General features: G+C 44.4%; 1 protein-coding gene and 1 pseudogene across 1 annotated transcript in view; one reads left to right on the top strand and one right to left on the bottom strand.

The window, feature by feature from the left end:
• The window catches only part of Ninj2 (ninjurin 2), an 89,163-nt gene extending 73,662 nt beyond the window's left edge, over nt 1–15,501 (bottom strand). Inside the window, exon 1 of the mRNA XM_040738687.1 lies at nt 15,480–15,501. The gene's annotated coding sequence lies outside the window, so the exon portion shown is untranslated. The remainder of the gene's footprint in view (nt 1–15,479) is intronic.
• On the top strand, nt 6,800–7,214 carry LOC101824134 (annotated as a pseudogene).
• Nucleotides 15,502–16,033: the final 532 nt, after the last annotated feature.

Below are 16,033 nucleotides of genomic sequence, written 5' to 3'. Positions count from 1 at the left end.
GCTCTAACACTGAGCTACACCCTAAGTCCACACGCTGTTCCTCCATTGCCATTAACCAAAAAAGGACATTCCCTTCCCATATCTCTTCTGGAGCCCCTTCCCCTCACATAATAGCAACGGTCACATGTCACAGACTATTTTGTCACTCGGAGGGGAGATTTTGAATTACCAACGTATCCCTGAGGCTTTATAATACTCGTTCTTGTCCCCCAAAGTCTCCGAGAGCATAGAAATGCTCACTCATACCTGTGTTGCACCACTACTGCAATTGTTTATTTTCCTATTGGTTGCCCTCTGTGGCGGAAGGACAATGCCAGAGTGAGGGAGCTTGGTTCTAATCGGAACCTCAGCACTGGGTGTCTCTCCTGACCCAGCCTGGGCAGGACAGCAAGATCCCGTAACAAAAATAAAAACTTGGGGACCGGAGAGATGGCTCAGTGGTTAAGAGCACTGGCTGCTCCTGCAGAGGACCCACATGGCAGCTCACAACTGTCTATAACTCCAGTTCCAAGAGATCTAACACCTCATATAGACATGCATGCAAGCAAAACACCAATGCACATAAAATATAAATAAATAAATAAAAACCCCATTTACTGAGTGTTCATTACATAAAAGGCATTGTTCTAAGAAGACAAGCACAGCCATGTCAACTGGGCAAGAGTTAATTAAAGGCAGATTCTGGTGTCGTGTGAGCTCTCATGAACCATCAACTTCTGTGTATTGATTTACTTTATCCTCCCATTACCCTCTAAAATTGGCTCACTTTTTTGTTGTTGCTGTTGCTTTTTGCTTTTCAAGACAGGGTTTCTCTGTGTAGCCTTGGATGTCTTAGAACTCACTCTGTAGACAGGCTGGCCTTGAACTCAGAGTTCTGCCTGTCTCTGCCTTCTAAGTACTGGGATTAAAGGAGTGTGCCACCACCACTGCCCAGCAGAACTGGTTCACTTTATAGATGAGGACACTGAGTGGTTACACTAGTGTGAACGCATGTGACATAGTTCAGTGGTAGAACATGTGCACGGCAATGGGTTTGACCCTCTAGCACAATGGTTTTCAACCTTCCAAATGCTGTGACCCTTTGACACAGTACCTCATATTGTGGTGACCCTCAATCATGAAATTCTTTCTTTTTTTTTTTTTTTTTTGAGACAGGTTTCTCTGTAGCTTTGGAGGCTGTCCTGGAACTCACTTTGTAGACCAGGCTGGCCTCGAACTCACAGAGATCTGCCTGCCTCTGCCTCCCGAGTGCTGGGATTAAAGGCATGCGCCACCAACGCCCGGCTTTCATGGAATTATTTCTATTGCTACTTCATATCTGTAATTTTGCTACTGTTATGAATCATAATATAAACATCTGATATGCAGGATATCTGATATTTGACCCCTGTGAAATTGTGACCCACAGGTTGAGAACTGCTGCTCTTGAACTACTTGGGAGAAGAAGAAATAAACAACAACAAAAGACTACAGAGAAATGAGGAAAACAGGGTGGAGAAGATATAGCTGTAGAAGGATCGAGAAAATTCTAGACAGAGGAAACAGTATTTATAGGAGCTTAGCATGCAGGGGAGGTGGAAAGGGTTACTTACGGGCTACTTTACCTATTAGGCACCTAGCTATGCACCCAGGTCTTGGGCTGTGAGCTCCCCCAAAGTCTCAATTATTTGAGACCTGAAAGAAAAATATTGCTGCTTGCAAATGAACTTAGGACTTCACACACTTTAGGCAAACCCTCTATCACTGAGCTATTTCCACAGATCAAGACTGAACACTTCAATTAATAATTCCTGAATTCAAATAATGAATCTTTTAATGTGCGGTACCTGACTGTAATCCTAGTTCTTGGATTGTTGAAGAAGGAAGATTGCTGAAAGCTTGAAGCCAGTCTAATCTACAGTATGAGATTTTATCAAAAAAGAAAATTAACTAATCTTGGTGTGTGTTGTTTTGATTTATTTGCAAGGTTTTTTAAAATAATAAAGTTTATAAAATTAGAAAAAGCAAAGCAAAAATCCTTTCAAAGGGTTTATACAAATTCATATTTAGTGAGTGATGTTGGTATATTTTAACACACTTGATTTAAAAACTGAGTAGCGCAAAGAACAGAGCAGGCCAGTGCAGTGGGTTGGGATGTCCTCCTGAGGGCATGGGGAATCACTGAGAGAGTCTGGGGAGTGCTCTCTGTTACTGCCTACCATGAAGAATCTCTCCTCAGAGCCAAGATTAGCATAACATGATGTCGTTATACAATCCTATTATTCTTTGATTTCTCCATCACCAACCTGACTCAGCATTCTAAATTTACTTAAGACCTGGGAAAGTGGGTTTTGCCAAATCAACACCCGCCTCCCGCTCCTTTGAGACAAGAGTTCCACTCTGCAGACAAGGCTGGCCTTAGATTTGTAGCAATCTCCCTGTCTTAGCCTCCCAAATGCTGAGATTATCGGCATGAGCCAAATCTAGCTTTGCTAAATCCTTTCTTATTACGTCCAATAAAGCTGTAGTCTAGGCAAGGGCTAGCGCCCATGTTTGCTCCAGATAGACATGGGTTCAATCTTCAGCTCTGCCACTTGCTAGTTGTGTGACTTTCACAAAACAACTTAACTTCTCTGAACTTTAGTTCTTTACTAGAAAAAAAGGGGGGGCAGTAAGGGAACATAAAAGATGATCCTGGATGTTTTAGGAACTGTTTATATCTGAGCTCTAGTTTCCTCATCAGTGATGGCCTGTACAGGTCTTGGTAGTTGCTGGCACCTGGAACCTTCTACTCTGTCCCGCTAGTCTCCATCTGCCCATCTACCTTCCCTCCCCACCCTGCCCAACATCCCTACTCCACCCTTACCCTGTTACAGCCTCTGCATTTCCCTTGTTAAAGAGCTTGTCAGAGGCTCTGAGGGAACGCCCTTCTGGGAGCTGTCCAGGGCACCTCCCTTTAGTAGGTCACATCAGGATGCTGGGGCAGGGGGGGGGGGGGGCTGGGGGCTGGGGGTGCATTTCTATGGAGGATGAAAAAGTACTGCAGGTCACATGGAAAAGGGGGAACAAAATCATAGGGGCTTTTCTTCTGTCCTGCTCTTTCTCAGTCTCTGAGGGGCAGCTGCTTGTTGGCCACTGTGACTCTGGAAAGTGGATGTCACCAGCAATGCTGAGCTCCTGGGACTTGGGATGCTAGTGACTTGGGCAGAACACTTATGTCTCCTTTGCTCTCCTAACCCAGCCCTGCCCCGCATAGCTCCCTTTCAGACAGACACCCTCACTCTGCCCAGCTCCTTTATTCTCCTCAATGGAGAAGAGAAAGCCCAGGATTGTAGAAGATTCCACCTTGGTGACCTGGGAGGCTCTGGACTGACCACTTGGAGCAGCACCCTGTCCTGTTCAGGTCTAGGTCCCAGTAAACCAAGACTACTGTGGCAACCCAGGCAAGTCACAGCCTTTGCAAACCTTTTTCTCTTCACTAACCTTCCTGCTGGCAGTTCACAGACAGTGGAGGATTCCACAGCTGGGCAGATGTCTGTGAGAACCCGGGGCCAGAGAAGGCTATCTATGCAGGGCAGCCAGATACACCCTCTCTCCCAACCCCAACCCACCCTCGGCCCTGCAATCTGCTCTCCTCCCCAGCTGAGCCCTGCTGGAGTCATAACTTAGCTGGAGTCCCTCTTCTAAGAAAATGCAGCTGAGGAAGAGGTCCTAGCTGGGGAGGACGTCTGTGTGCAGACTAGGTCTACAAACAGCACTGACCACACAACAGCGTCCCAAATGGTTTAAGACAAGGGGACAAGAACAAAAGGACAAAAGCCTGACCTTCAGCCTGGGAAGCATTCCTGCTTCTCTGGCATCCACCTCTGTAGGAGACCAGTGTCTTCCTCTCCTGCTGTATATAGCTCAGTGCCTCCTCCCTCCCTGCCCATCCCCCCATCCAGCCCGGGCAGCTCTTGGGAAGTGTATAGCACTCTCCCACCTGGCTCATGTTCCCATGCTATCCCTTCCCTGACCACTCAGGGATACTACTCTGCAGCAGGGAGCATCCCCCCACCCCTTGCGTGTCTGGTCCCACATGCCCTGTGGGAACATCTACTCTTGCTTTTAGTTGCTCTCACTCTCACAGAGCAAATGAGAGGCAGTTCCAGGTGACAAGAGAGAGACATCCATCTACACCTGGGTCTTTCATTATACTTAATCTCCCCAGTGGGCCAGACTTGTCAAACACACCTCATTCCCAGGCTGGAGGGATCCCAGCGCTCTCTCATCAGAGCGGTGTAAATCCCCACAGGTATGTGGCAGGCAAGTAGAAGCAGTGCCAGGATGGGGGTGCCTTGCACTGAAACAAAAAGTTTAGACTTGTAAAATTTATAGCCTTTGTGCTCTCCAATTCCCTGGCATCTGTGGCTGCCTGGGTCCTGGATTGGCCCACTCTCTGTCTGTTACTAGGTGGGCCTCATCACCCAGGTCCCTTGGGCAGGCTCTCTTCAGACACCCGAAGAGAGAGGTCAGTCTTGAAGTTTCCATGCCCCCCCTGCAAGTCAATTAGTCATGCACTTATTGCAAAGTTTCTGAAACTTCACTATGCTTCAGAGTCATGGGGGAGGGGTGGGTGTTCAAACAGTGTCACCTCTTGTCCCTGGGTTCCGAGACTTTCAGATAATACTTGAAGCTGTGGTTACCTCCAAGTCCTCTACATGCCCCCACCACCACCCTGGGAATATATATACTGATGCTAAACATTTATCTTTTTACTTAAAGGACATAATTTATATGGTGTCTTTGCCCATTCAGATTCCAAGCACCAACACTACAGCCCTTCCATTTTCCATTTGCTTTTGAAACAGGGTCTCAAGTACACTGACTGGCCTCAGACCTGCTCTACAACCAAGACTGGTCTTGAATTCCTGATCCTGACAGGTTGGTACTACATCACCTGCCTTTATTTTTGCTCTCTTGTATGTGTTGTATGTTTGGTGGGGGAGGGCAGAGGGGGTGATGAGAGAGAGTCTTGCTATTCTGTACCCCAGGCTGGTCTTGAACCCTCCATCCTCCTGTTAGGTAAAACATGTGTCCCTTGAGCACAATCATGACAACACTGTAATAGTCAGTGTGGTAACCAAAGTGGTGCCTAGAACTAGTGGGTGAGTAGGATGGGCAGAAGAGAGATGCTGAACAAAGCGATGACTGACATCCCAGGAAGGACAGTGGGAGATTTCAGTATACTTCTCAGAAAGGGGCACAATTAAAAACTTCTGGAATATTCAATAATATTTCAGATCATGATTGATATTGATCTTGGGTTATGGAAACCTTGGGAAAGCAAAATCCCTATAAGTAGGTTCAAAGCCTAGAATGCGTGTTTCTGGTTTGACATTTCTTCTTCTTCTTCTTCTTCTTCTTCTTCTTCTTCTTCTTCTTCTTCTTCTTCTTCTTCTTCTTCTTCTTCTTCTTCTTCTTCTTCTTCTTCTTCTTCTTCTTCTTCTTCTTCTTCTTCTTCTTCTTCTTCTTCTTCTCCTTCTTTTCTTCTTCTCCTTCTCCTTCTCCTCCTCCTCCTCCTTCACCTCCTCCTCCTCCACCTCCTCCTCCTTCTTCTTTTTGTTTGTTTTTGTTTTTCAAGACAGGATCTCATGACATAGTTCTGGCTGTCCTGGGATTCACTATGTAGACCAAACTGGCCTTGAACTCAACAGAGATCTGCCTGCCTCTGCCTCCCAAATGCTGGGATTAAAGGTGTGTACCACATCTGGCACCTGGTTAGACATTTCTAACAATCCATACAGGAAAGGATGGTGCTGTCCAGATAGCATGCATGGCAAAAGAAAACTTAGGTTTGAGTCCCAGCCTGCCACTTTCTGGCTTAAAGAGCTTATATCAAACCTTGCTTCTGTTCCTTTACCATGAGGTACAGTAATGACCCCTGCGTAGGTAAGGGAAGGTGCTGGCTGGTTTTATGTCAACTCGACACAAATTAGAGTCATCTGAGAGGAGGGAACCTAAATTGGGAAAATGCCATCGGCAAGCCTGTAGTACTTTCTTTTCATTAGTGATTGATATGGGAGTCTATTGTGAGTGGAACCACCCCTAGGCTGGCAGTCCTGGGTAAAAGCACGATGAGCCAGGGGTGGGGGTGGGGAGTGGCACACGCCTTCAATCCCAGCACTCAGGCGGCAGAGTCAGGTGGATCTCTGAGCTTGAGGACAGCCTGGTCTACCAAGTGAGTTCCAGGACAGCCAGGGCTACACAGAGAAACCCTGTCTCAAAAAACAAACAAAAAAAAAAAAGAAAAAAGAAAAGAAAAAAAAAGAAAGAAAAAAAGGCTGAGTACAGTGGAGCATGATTGTAATCCCAGTAATGGAGCAGCAGAGGCAGGAGGATCCCTGACCCCTGAGATTTGTTAGAGAACCAGTCTAGCCAAAGAGATAAGCTCTGTGTTCAGTGGGATATCCTGCATCAAAAAATAACATGGAAGAGCCTAGAGATGGTTCAGGGTTAAAAGCACTTGCTGCTCTTCCAGTGCATCTGCGTTCAGTTCCCAGTATCTATATAAGGCAGTTCACAGTCACCTGTAACTCCAGCTCCAGAGGATCTGATATTCTGGCCTCTGTGGGCATTTGTACACATATGTACAAATTCACAGGCACACTGACACATCTACACACCACACACAATTTAAAACAGAAGTTGAAGAAGAAACCCAACATATCCTCTGGCCTCCACATATATGTATGCACATGAAAACATACACACACACACACACACACACACACATTCAAAGAGAGAGAGACATGCAAAAGTTGAGCTAGTTAAAACTTCTAGCTCTTCCCTTTCTGCCGCCACCATGCCCTCCAGACTGAGGAAGACCCAGAAACTCCGGGGCCACATGAGCCATGGCCTTGGGAATGCTGGAGGCATGCATCACCACAGGATCAACTTCAACAAATACCATCCAGGTTACTTTGGGAAAGTTGGTATGAAGCATTGCCACTTAAAGAGGAACCAGAGCTGCCCGACTGTCAACCTGGATAAGTTGTGGACACTGGTCAGCGAGCAGAGGCGGGTCAAAGCTGCCAAGAACAAGACTGGAGCTGCCCCCATCATTGATGATGTGGGATCGGGCTTCTACAAAGTTCTGGGGGTAGGGAAAGCTTCCTAAGCAGGCTGTCATCGTGAAAGCCAAATTTTTTCAGCAGAAGAGTTGCAGAAAGGATAAAGGGTGTTGGATGGCTTGAACCAGCTTGGGAGGCTAATTAAATGCTAACATTTTCAAAAAGCAAAAAACACTTGTAAGAAGTGGGACAGCTGTTGAAAGAGATGCATGCTTCTGCACAAGATTAGTCAGCTGATTATTTTCCATGGTAATCAGAGACAGAATACAAATATTTGGATGTGCAAATATGTATATTTACTATGGCCCATATTCAGGAATCCACTGATTTATCTATGGACACACCTCCTTTTGTAATCCTCTTTAAACTACATTTTTCTAAGTATAATTGTGTGCTGATAGAAAACTATCAAAGGAAAATGAAAGAAGACAGTAAGTCATTCATAAGCTCATAGTCTAGAAATAACCAGTAAACATTTTGTTGTGTTTCCTGCCAATGGTAAAACCTGTATATTTAATATCCATGATTTTTAAAGGCATTCAGATTCAATGTTTATCTAGTTCTAAACCCTCCCCTTCTCCCTCGATGTACAGTTGGCTTTTTTGGCATTTGTGATGGGCAATCTTGGTTGTAAGAAGAGGAACCACCAACTGGAAGCTGCCTGCATCGGATCGGTCTGTGGGCACGCATGCCTGCAAGGCATTTTCTTGACCACTGATTGATGTGGGAGGGCCCAGGCCACTGTGGTCTTGGGCTGGGTAAGAAAGACGGGGGAGTGTGGGACTGGGTGCAAGCCAGCAAGCAGCGCTCCTCTATGGCTTCTGCCTCAACTCCCGTCCTGAGTGCTCCTCAACCATGGACTGTAGACTGTAAGCTAAGACAAAGCCTTTCCTTTCCCAGGCTGCTTTTGGTCATGGTGTTTGTTGCAACTACAGAAAGAAAACTAGAACAGTAGTCCTTTAAATATTCTTCAAAAATATATTTTAAATATCTATTCATAGCTGCAATAATCGATATTAAACCCTATAAATCTCAATGAATATCTTTGCATTTCTAAGCAACAATTATTTCCTTAGACTGAACCTAGAAACATTTCAATCTCTGTCTCTCCCTTTTTTAATTTTTTTGAGACAAGGTGTAGCCCTGGCTGTCCTGGAACTCACTCTGTAGGCTATACTGGCCTAGAACTCACTCTGCAGACTAGAACTCGGAGATCCAACTGCCTCCCAAGTGCTGGGCTAAAATTGTGCATCACCACCGCCACACATTTCAGTCTCTGTTTTCTGGAGCTCCAGTTTAAAAACACTTCCAGAGGGGACTCCAATTTCCAGTCCTGCGTATCAGAAGCTTAGGAGACACCATCTGATATGACAAGCAATAGCTACGTGACTGGAGTCACTGTCTCTTTTGCCTCTGAGAAAACAGGGACAACAAACCTGTCAAGCTGGGGATCCACAGGCAGAAGGGCACAGCATCTCATGGCGAAGCAGAGCAGAAGCTGAGGCGGGGGGGGGGACCTTACTGCAGCAGGTTAGTTTTGCCTGGTACATCACATCTCCATATCAATAGTTTCTAGAGGCACAGTTAGAAGAGATTGACCAAGACGCTAGAATAAGACATGGCTGGGGTGCTAAACTTATCTGGTCAAGAGTTTAACCCTCTGGGGAATGGAGAGATGGTTCAGTGGTTAAGAGTACTGACTGTTCTTCCAGAGGACCTGGGTTCAATTCCCAGTACCCACATGGCAGCTCGCTGCTATCTATAACTCAAGTTCCAGGAGACTCAACACTCTCCCACAGACATCCATGCAGGCAAAACACCAATGCACATAAAATAAAAAAGCTGAGGACTGTAAAGTACACAGAGAGCAAACAGAGTCAGACTGTAAACAAAGCTGAAAAGGGAACATCCAAGCAGGGCTTGGGGTGGGGCTCAGTCGTAAAGTGCCGGCCTAGCATGTTCAAGGCCCTGGGTTCCATCCCCAGCACCAAAAAGCAAAGGAAAGATGTGAACATGGAATACCTGAAGATAATGTCTTACTAAATGAGACAAAACAACACTTTTGGAATCAAAATTGACTAAAATAAAAATTTACTAAAGGAAACCTTGAGAAAGAACCAAAAAGAAAAGCTGGAAAGATGGCTTGGTAGTAAACACTTGCCACAAGAGCCTGGCGACTGGAGTTTGATCCCCCCAGCTCACTTAAGGGTGAAAGGAGAGCTCTGATGCCACAAAGTTGACCTCTGACTCCACACTTGCATCATGACACAAATGCCCCCAATACACACACACACACACACACACACACACACACACACACACACTCACACTCACACACTCACACACGGGGGGGGGCAAGGGAAATAAATAAATGTACAAAAATAAGAACCATCTGGCATGGTGGCATACACATTTAATACCAGTACTTTGGGGTTAGAGACAGGTGGATCTCTGTGATTTTAAGGCCAGCCTGCCTGGCTTAGAAGTCACTTCTAACAAGTTCCAGGACAGCTGGGACTACATAGAAAGATCTTGTCTCAAAAAATGAAAAAAAAGTACAAAAATGAAATATAAGAGCCAAAAAGAAGTCAGGGCTGGAGAAATGGCTCAGTAGTTAAGAGCACTTAATGCTCCAGCAGAGGACCTGAGTTAGATTCATGGCACTCACGTCATTGGGCTCACAACTGGCTGTGACTTCAGCTCCAAGGAGACCTTCCACCTCTGGTCTCTGTGAGCATCACACACACACACACACACACACTTTTAAAAACAAGCCAGGCGGTGGCGGCCCTCAACTTTAATCCCAGCACTTGAAAGGCAGAGGCAGGTGAATCTCTGTGAGTTCGAGACCACCTGGTCTACAAGAGCTAGTTCCAGGACAGCTTCCAAAGCCACAGAGAAACCCTGTCTTGAAAAACAAAAAACAAAAACAAACAAACAAAAAGAAAAAGAAAAGAACCACGAACCACGAAGAAATCCTGGACATTTCAAGCCTGGGAACAGAAACACAAATGGTTATGGTTGGTTGGGCTTATCTTCATGTGTCATGGTGAAGTAAAATCTCTGAGCTTGAGGACAGGTCCACAAACACCCTCCAAACTGAAAGCATCAAACAAAATCAGACAAGCGGAGAATATTTAAAGCCTGTGTAGCAGCTACAGCTGATAAGGATGGTACCTGAGGAAGAAAGGGACAGAAGACATATTCAAGACAAAGAAGGGTGAATAATTTCCTTAAATGGACCTCCAATGCTAATAAGTAGCAGGGCCAAGAAACACAGAGAGTTCTAGGCAGGATTTAATGAAACCTTCAGAACGTTAACGATAAGGATGCCTGAAAGAAAACAGCGCAGTAAAACGGATAAAGTGCTCAGAGGGACCTGCGAGGCGGTTCAGCGGGTGAAGGCTCTTTGGCACCAAGCCTGATGACCTGTGTTCCATCCCCGAGACCCACAGAATGGAAGAGAAGTGATTCCTGAAAGTTGTCCTCTGGCCTCCACATTTGCCCTATGGCATACACGCATAGCTGTGAAAATGAAAGGGTAAGGCCATCAAGTAGGTCAAGGTATGCGCCTCAAAAGCCCAGCCACCAGAGTTCAACCCTGCCACCCAGGTAAAGGCACACGAGAAAACCAACTTTCCAGAGCTGTCCTCTGACCTCCACGCATACACCACGGTACCTATGCTCATGCACACACATCATCCATGCATGTACATAAACTTGAAAAAGAAATGGATGTTTCAGAAGTAACTAGCAGACTACAGCACGTTAGTATAAATAAACTTCACATAAACACCGAAGGGCATACTCAATGATCACAATATGAGCAAAGCTTCAACAGGCTGAGAAACACAAAGTATGATGTCATATTGAGATTTACTGAAAGACAAATGAAAAAAATTAGAAGCAAAGAAGAACAAATTATACAAGAAAAAAACAGGCAAATTGCATTATCAAAAACGCATGTTCTGTGAAACAAGCCAACTATTTAGAGTTAACAACCACAATTTGTTGAAAGAATTAGATACAATCAACTGGCTTCCCCCAGGATGAAGAACCAGCCATAAAAACCGGAATAGCAAGCTCCCGTGTAAAGTAAGAGGCTGTACTGCTGTGTGAAGTTTTCCTGGTCAAGATCAAATGACTGCAAAGGACAATGCGAAAGAAGAGAGGGAGATTACTGAAGCTAGTTTAAAAAGCTCCAGGAAACAGTCCCCAAGAAGAGGGAATTAACTGGTACAAGAAATCGAAGTTCAATGAAGAAACCAGACACCTTGACTAAGGTGAAATAAGTAAGAGGTTAACAAAGCGGGTGGGGTGGGGAATTTTCTAGAAACTTGAAGAAACTCAGACTCACTGCTTGAAACAGAAGGAGCTAGAGAAACCAGCCATCAATTGGTGGGGGATAAACCAAAGCGGCTAGCAAGGAAAAGCTTCTCTTAACATAATGGTGATCAGGAGTGGGACGATGAATTTCCACGCAGAATAACAAAAGCTTTAAAGGAATTTTAGAAACAGGAGAACAGAGAGAAGCACAGATTTTGGTAGCAGCATTTTTCTCAGGTGTGCTCTGTTTTGCTAGCGACAAGCCGAGATTCATGTGGCTCGGTTACTGGAGTCTTCCTGACTCGGCATAAAAAAAAAAAAAAACAGCAAGGTTGTTTTAAGAGACTCTGCTAACGATTGAAAGGTGTGTACATACAGCTGGAAGTGGCAGCTTTTGCTGGAGGTCAGCATGGACTGAGGCGGTAAGCTGGAGTCACGCTTATGCCCGCCATCTTGAAACGGCAGTTTAAAACAGCAGCGGGTTTTACAGATAAGACACGTGGCCAGAAAAACATAAAGATTTACAGTAAAGTCAGACTTGGATGAACAAAACCTCTAAAGGTTTACAGTGTGTTTAAAAATATACGTGAGACTGAGAGAGAAAATGAAACGGCAAAGTGGTAAATAAATGCAAAAGCCGGTTGTGGTGGCGCACGCCGGTAGGATTTGCTGAAGGAGGCAGAGGCAGGGGGATCACGAGTTCGAGATGTAAGCGCCATTGGGGTAGGAAGCCTGGAAACCTCTCCGGTAAGAGACATACTTAGATTAACAATTATGGGGTAATTACTTAAGTCAGAGCTAGCCAGTTAGAAACAAGCAAGGCCAACAGCTTCATAATGAATATAGCTTCCTGTGTGTTTATTTGGGACTCATGCGGATCTAGAAACAGGCTCGCGCGGCAGAGCCCAGGCGGCTGGTGGGGGATAAACCAAAGCGGCTAGCAAGGAAAAGCTTCTCTTAACAATCAATATGAACCGTTTAAGACAAAGGTCTTCTCCCACTAACCACACCAACTAACTATTTAACAGGATGGGGTCTGGAGAGATGGTTCAGTGGTTAAGAGCACTTGTTGCTTTTGTAGAGGACTGGGGTTCAGTACCCAGCACCCACATAGTGGCTCACAACTGTCTGTCTATAACCCTAAGTTACATGGAACCTGATATACTCTTCTAAACCCTGGGCATTGAGCACACACGTGGTACACATACATGTAGGCAAAACACTCATACACATAAAGTAATCAAATAAACCTTAAAAAATGATTAAGCTGGGTGGTGGTGGCTCATGCCTCGTGCCTTTAATCCCAGTGCTTGGGAGAATCTCTATGAGTTTGAAGTCAGCTTGTTCTACAGAGTAAAGTCCAGGACAGCTGGGGCTACACAGAGAAAACCTGTCTCAAAAAACAAACAAACAAACCAAACAAACAAAAACAAGATCTGTGAGAATACTTTCTAAATATGCAAATGACAGCTAATCTAAGATGTGTGATTTGTTAAGTAGAACAGAAAAAAGCAACTATATCAGGAAAGAAATAGTATTGACAACCTGCAGAAATGCCTTTAAGGATACAATGGCTATATTGGAGGTATAGTTCAGTTGGTAGATTGCTTGTCTAGCATGCACAAAACCCTAGGTTCCATTCCCCAGCGCCCCACTAAAATGGGTGTGGTGGTGCTCACCTGTTGTCCTACTGCCCAGGTTGTAAAGGGGGCAGGTCAGAAGTTCAAGCTTATTGTCAGCTACATAGTGAATTCTACACTAGCTTGGGATCCATGAGACTGCGTGTGTGTGTGTGTGTGTGTGTGTGTGTGTGTGTGTGTTTTATAATTTAATATTTTTATTTTATGTGCATTGGTGTTCTGCTTGCATATATATTTGTGTGAGGATGTCAGGTCTTGAAGTTACAGACAGCTGTGAGCTGCCATGTTGGTGCTGGGAAATTGAATCTGGGTCCTCTGGAAGAGCAGCCAGGGCTCTTAACCACTGAGCCATCTCTCCAGCCCTGAGAACTTGTCCTTAAAAAAAGAAAAAGGAAAGAAAAAAGGACACAGTGGAGGGGCTCGACAGAATGTGTCACACTAAAAGCAAGAAAACAAAGCATATTCTGAGTTTTGCTACAATGCCATGAACAAGATAAATCTTGTGATCAAACAATTCACAGGAGCCACGAGTCAAGATGCCGATTACCAGTCAATTACTAAAAAATTCGTCAAAGCAGGTTACCCACCGAGCAATAAACCGTCCTGGGTGTTCCACACATCAGCAGCAGAAAGCAAGTCCAATTAGCTGTCGAGTCTGTGTAGAAATATCTTCTTGTTGCTGAATCTCATACAAACTAACATAAGACAGTTTACCTGTGTAAGAATATACTGAGAACTTCTGAATACCATAATTTTTGTGATCTCTTTGGAGAAAGATACCTTAAATAGCACAATAGTTCAATGAACAGTTTACATATAGAAAGGGGTGGAGTCAAGGGGGAATCACTGATAGAGTACTTGGCTAGCAAGGCCCTAAGCTCAGTCTCTAGAACTGGAAAAAAGAAAGGAAAGGAACAAAAAAAGAAAGAAAAGAAAAGAGAAAGACACTGTCTCAGGCCTCAGTGAGGAAATGTGTTGTAGTAGACTTGACTTCAAACAATGTTAAAAGTTATTTAGAAAAAAAGAAAACAGACCAAAGAAAGAAGAGGGCCTGAGGGTGTAACTCGGAGGTACAGTACTCATGTATCTTATATGAGGTCCTGAATTTGATCCCCAGCACGATGGAAAGAAAATAAATATATAAAAAATTTAATAACTCCAAAGAATAGAGGAAAAATGATCTTTCATTTTTATTATCTTTCTCAGTCTAGAAGTGGAAATTTGCATGCTTGCTGTGAACAATTTGACTATTTTTCTTGTTTTCATTGAGCTAATAGATAGTGATAACAATGATCCATTGGATTATATGCATTTCTGTATATGTCACATAGATGGCTGCATGATGGTAGGTGGGTGACAGCAAAGACAAAGGCAATGAGAGAAGAGAGGGTTTGTACTACAGAGTACTGGCAATATCTACAAAGTGTCAGAAAAAGAGAGGGTTTGTACTACAGAGTACTGGCAATATCTACAAAGTGTCAGAAAAAGAGAGGGTTTGTACTACAGAGTACTGGCAATATCTACAAAGTGTCAGAAAAAGAGAGGGTTTGTACTACAGAGTACTGGCAATATCTACAAAGTGTCAGAAAAAGAGAGGGTTTGTACTACAGAGTACTGGCAATATCTACAAAGTGTCAGAAAAAGAGAGGGTTTGTACTACAGAGTACTGGCAATATCTACAAAGTGTCAGAGAGTTATTTGGAAGTGCACATGGATTATTTGTGAATGTATTGAAGATTTGAGATAACCTCTAGAAAAAAGGTAACTAGAAAAAAGGAAGACAAAATGGAATCAAGTAAAACCACAAAGTGAGCCGGTGGTGGCACACACCTTTAATCCCAGCAGAGGCAGGTGGATCTCTTGTGAGTTCAAGGCCAGCCTGATCTATAGAGCCTCCAATACAATACAGAGAAACCCTGTCTCAAAAACAAAACAAAACAAAAAACAAAAAAACAACAACAAAAAACCAAAAACACAAAGTGGCTGGTGGTGGTATCACACACCTTTGATCTCAGCACTAGGGAGCAGAGGCATGTGAATCTCTGTGAGCTTGAGGTCATCTTGGTCACCATGGCAAGATCCAGGACAGGCAAGAAGAGCTAGGTAGAGAGACCCTGTCACAAAAACAAACAAGCAAAAGGCCAACAAACATCAACAAACAAACAAAAATCCATAAAGTGATTGTGGTGGTTTAAATGCAAAATCTTTCATCAGCTTAGGAATTTAAAGCTTGGTCTCCAGTTGGTGCTGAAGTTTTGCTAAACTTAGGAGGTGGGGCCTTGTTGGGGGAGGTTCATCCCTAGGGGTGGGCTTTGAGGTTTCACAGACTCATGCCATTCCCAGTTCATTCTCCTTGCTCCCTGTTTGCATGTCAAAATGTGAGCTCTTGGCTTCCAGCCCCAGAGCCCCAGCGCCTGCCTACCTTGACTGTGAGGTGAGGGACTCATCCCTTCCCTCTGGAGCTGTAAGCCCAAGCAAGCCCCTCCTCCTGTAAGTTGCCTTGGTCACAGCAATAGAGAAGGACTAATGCAGATGCTCATGTCTGTAACATCAGCACTTGGGAGTGGAAGCAAAAGGTCATCTTCATCTGTAAAGGCCAGCACAGGCTACGTGAGACTCTGCATCAAAATGGAAAAAAAAAAGAAGACCAAAAAGATGGGAAAAAAGATGAAGACAAAAATGTAAACAAAGAACAGGGCAAAAGATAGAAAACTGTGATAAATGCAATGTATACTAATCTAAGTATAAAAAAAATCACAGGGGCTAGAGAGATGGCTCAGTGGTTATGAGCACTTGTTGCTCTTCCAAAGGACCTGGTTCAATTCCTGGCACCCATGTTAGGCTGCTCACAGCTGCCTGTAACTCTAGTTCTAGGGGATCTGACATCCTTTTCTGGCCCCTGCAGGCATTATACTCACATGATATATACATACTGTATATATACATACATTCAGGTGCACACACACATACACACAC

Source organism: Mesocricetus auratus, unplaced genomic scaffold, assembly GCF_017639785.1.
Source record: "Mesocricetus auratus isolate SY011 unplaced genomic scaffold, BCM_Maur_2.0 Super-Scaffold_100676, whole genome shotgun sequence".
In the NCBI taxonomy this organism is placed as follows: domain Eukaryota; kingdom Metazoa; phylum Chordata; class Mammalia; order Rodentia; family Cricetidae; genus Mesocricetus; species Mesocricetus auratus.
The sequence above is the reverse complement of the archived record's forward strand: the minus strand, read 5'-3'. Positions and strand labels throughout refer to the sequence as shown.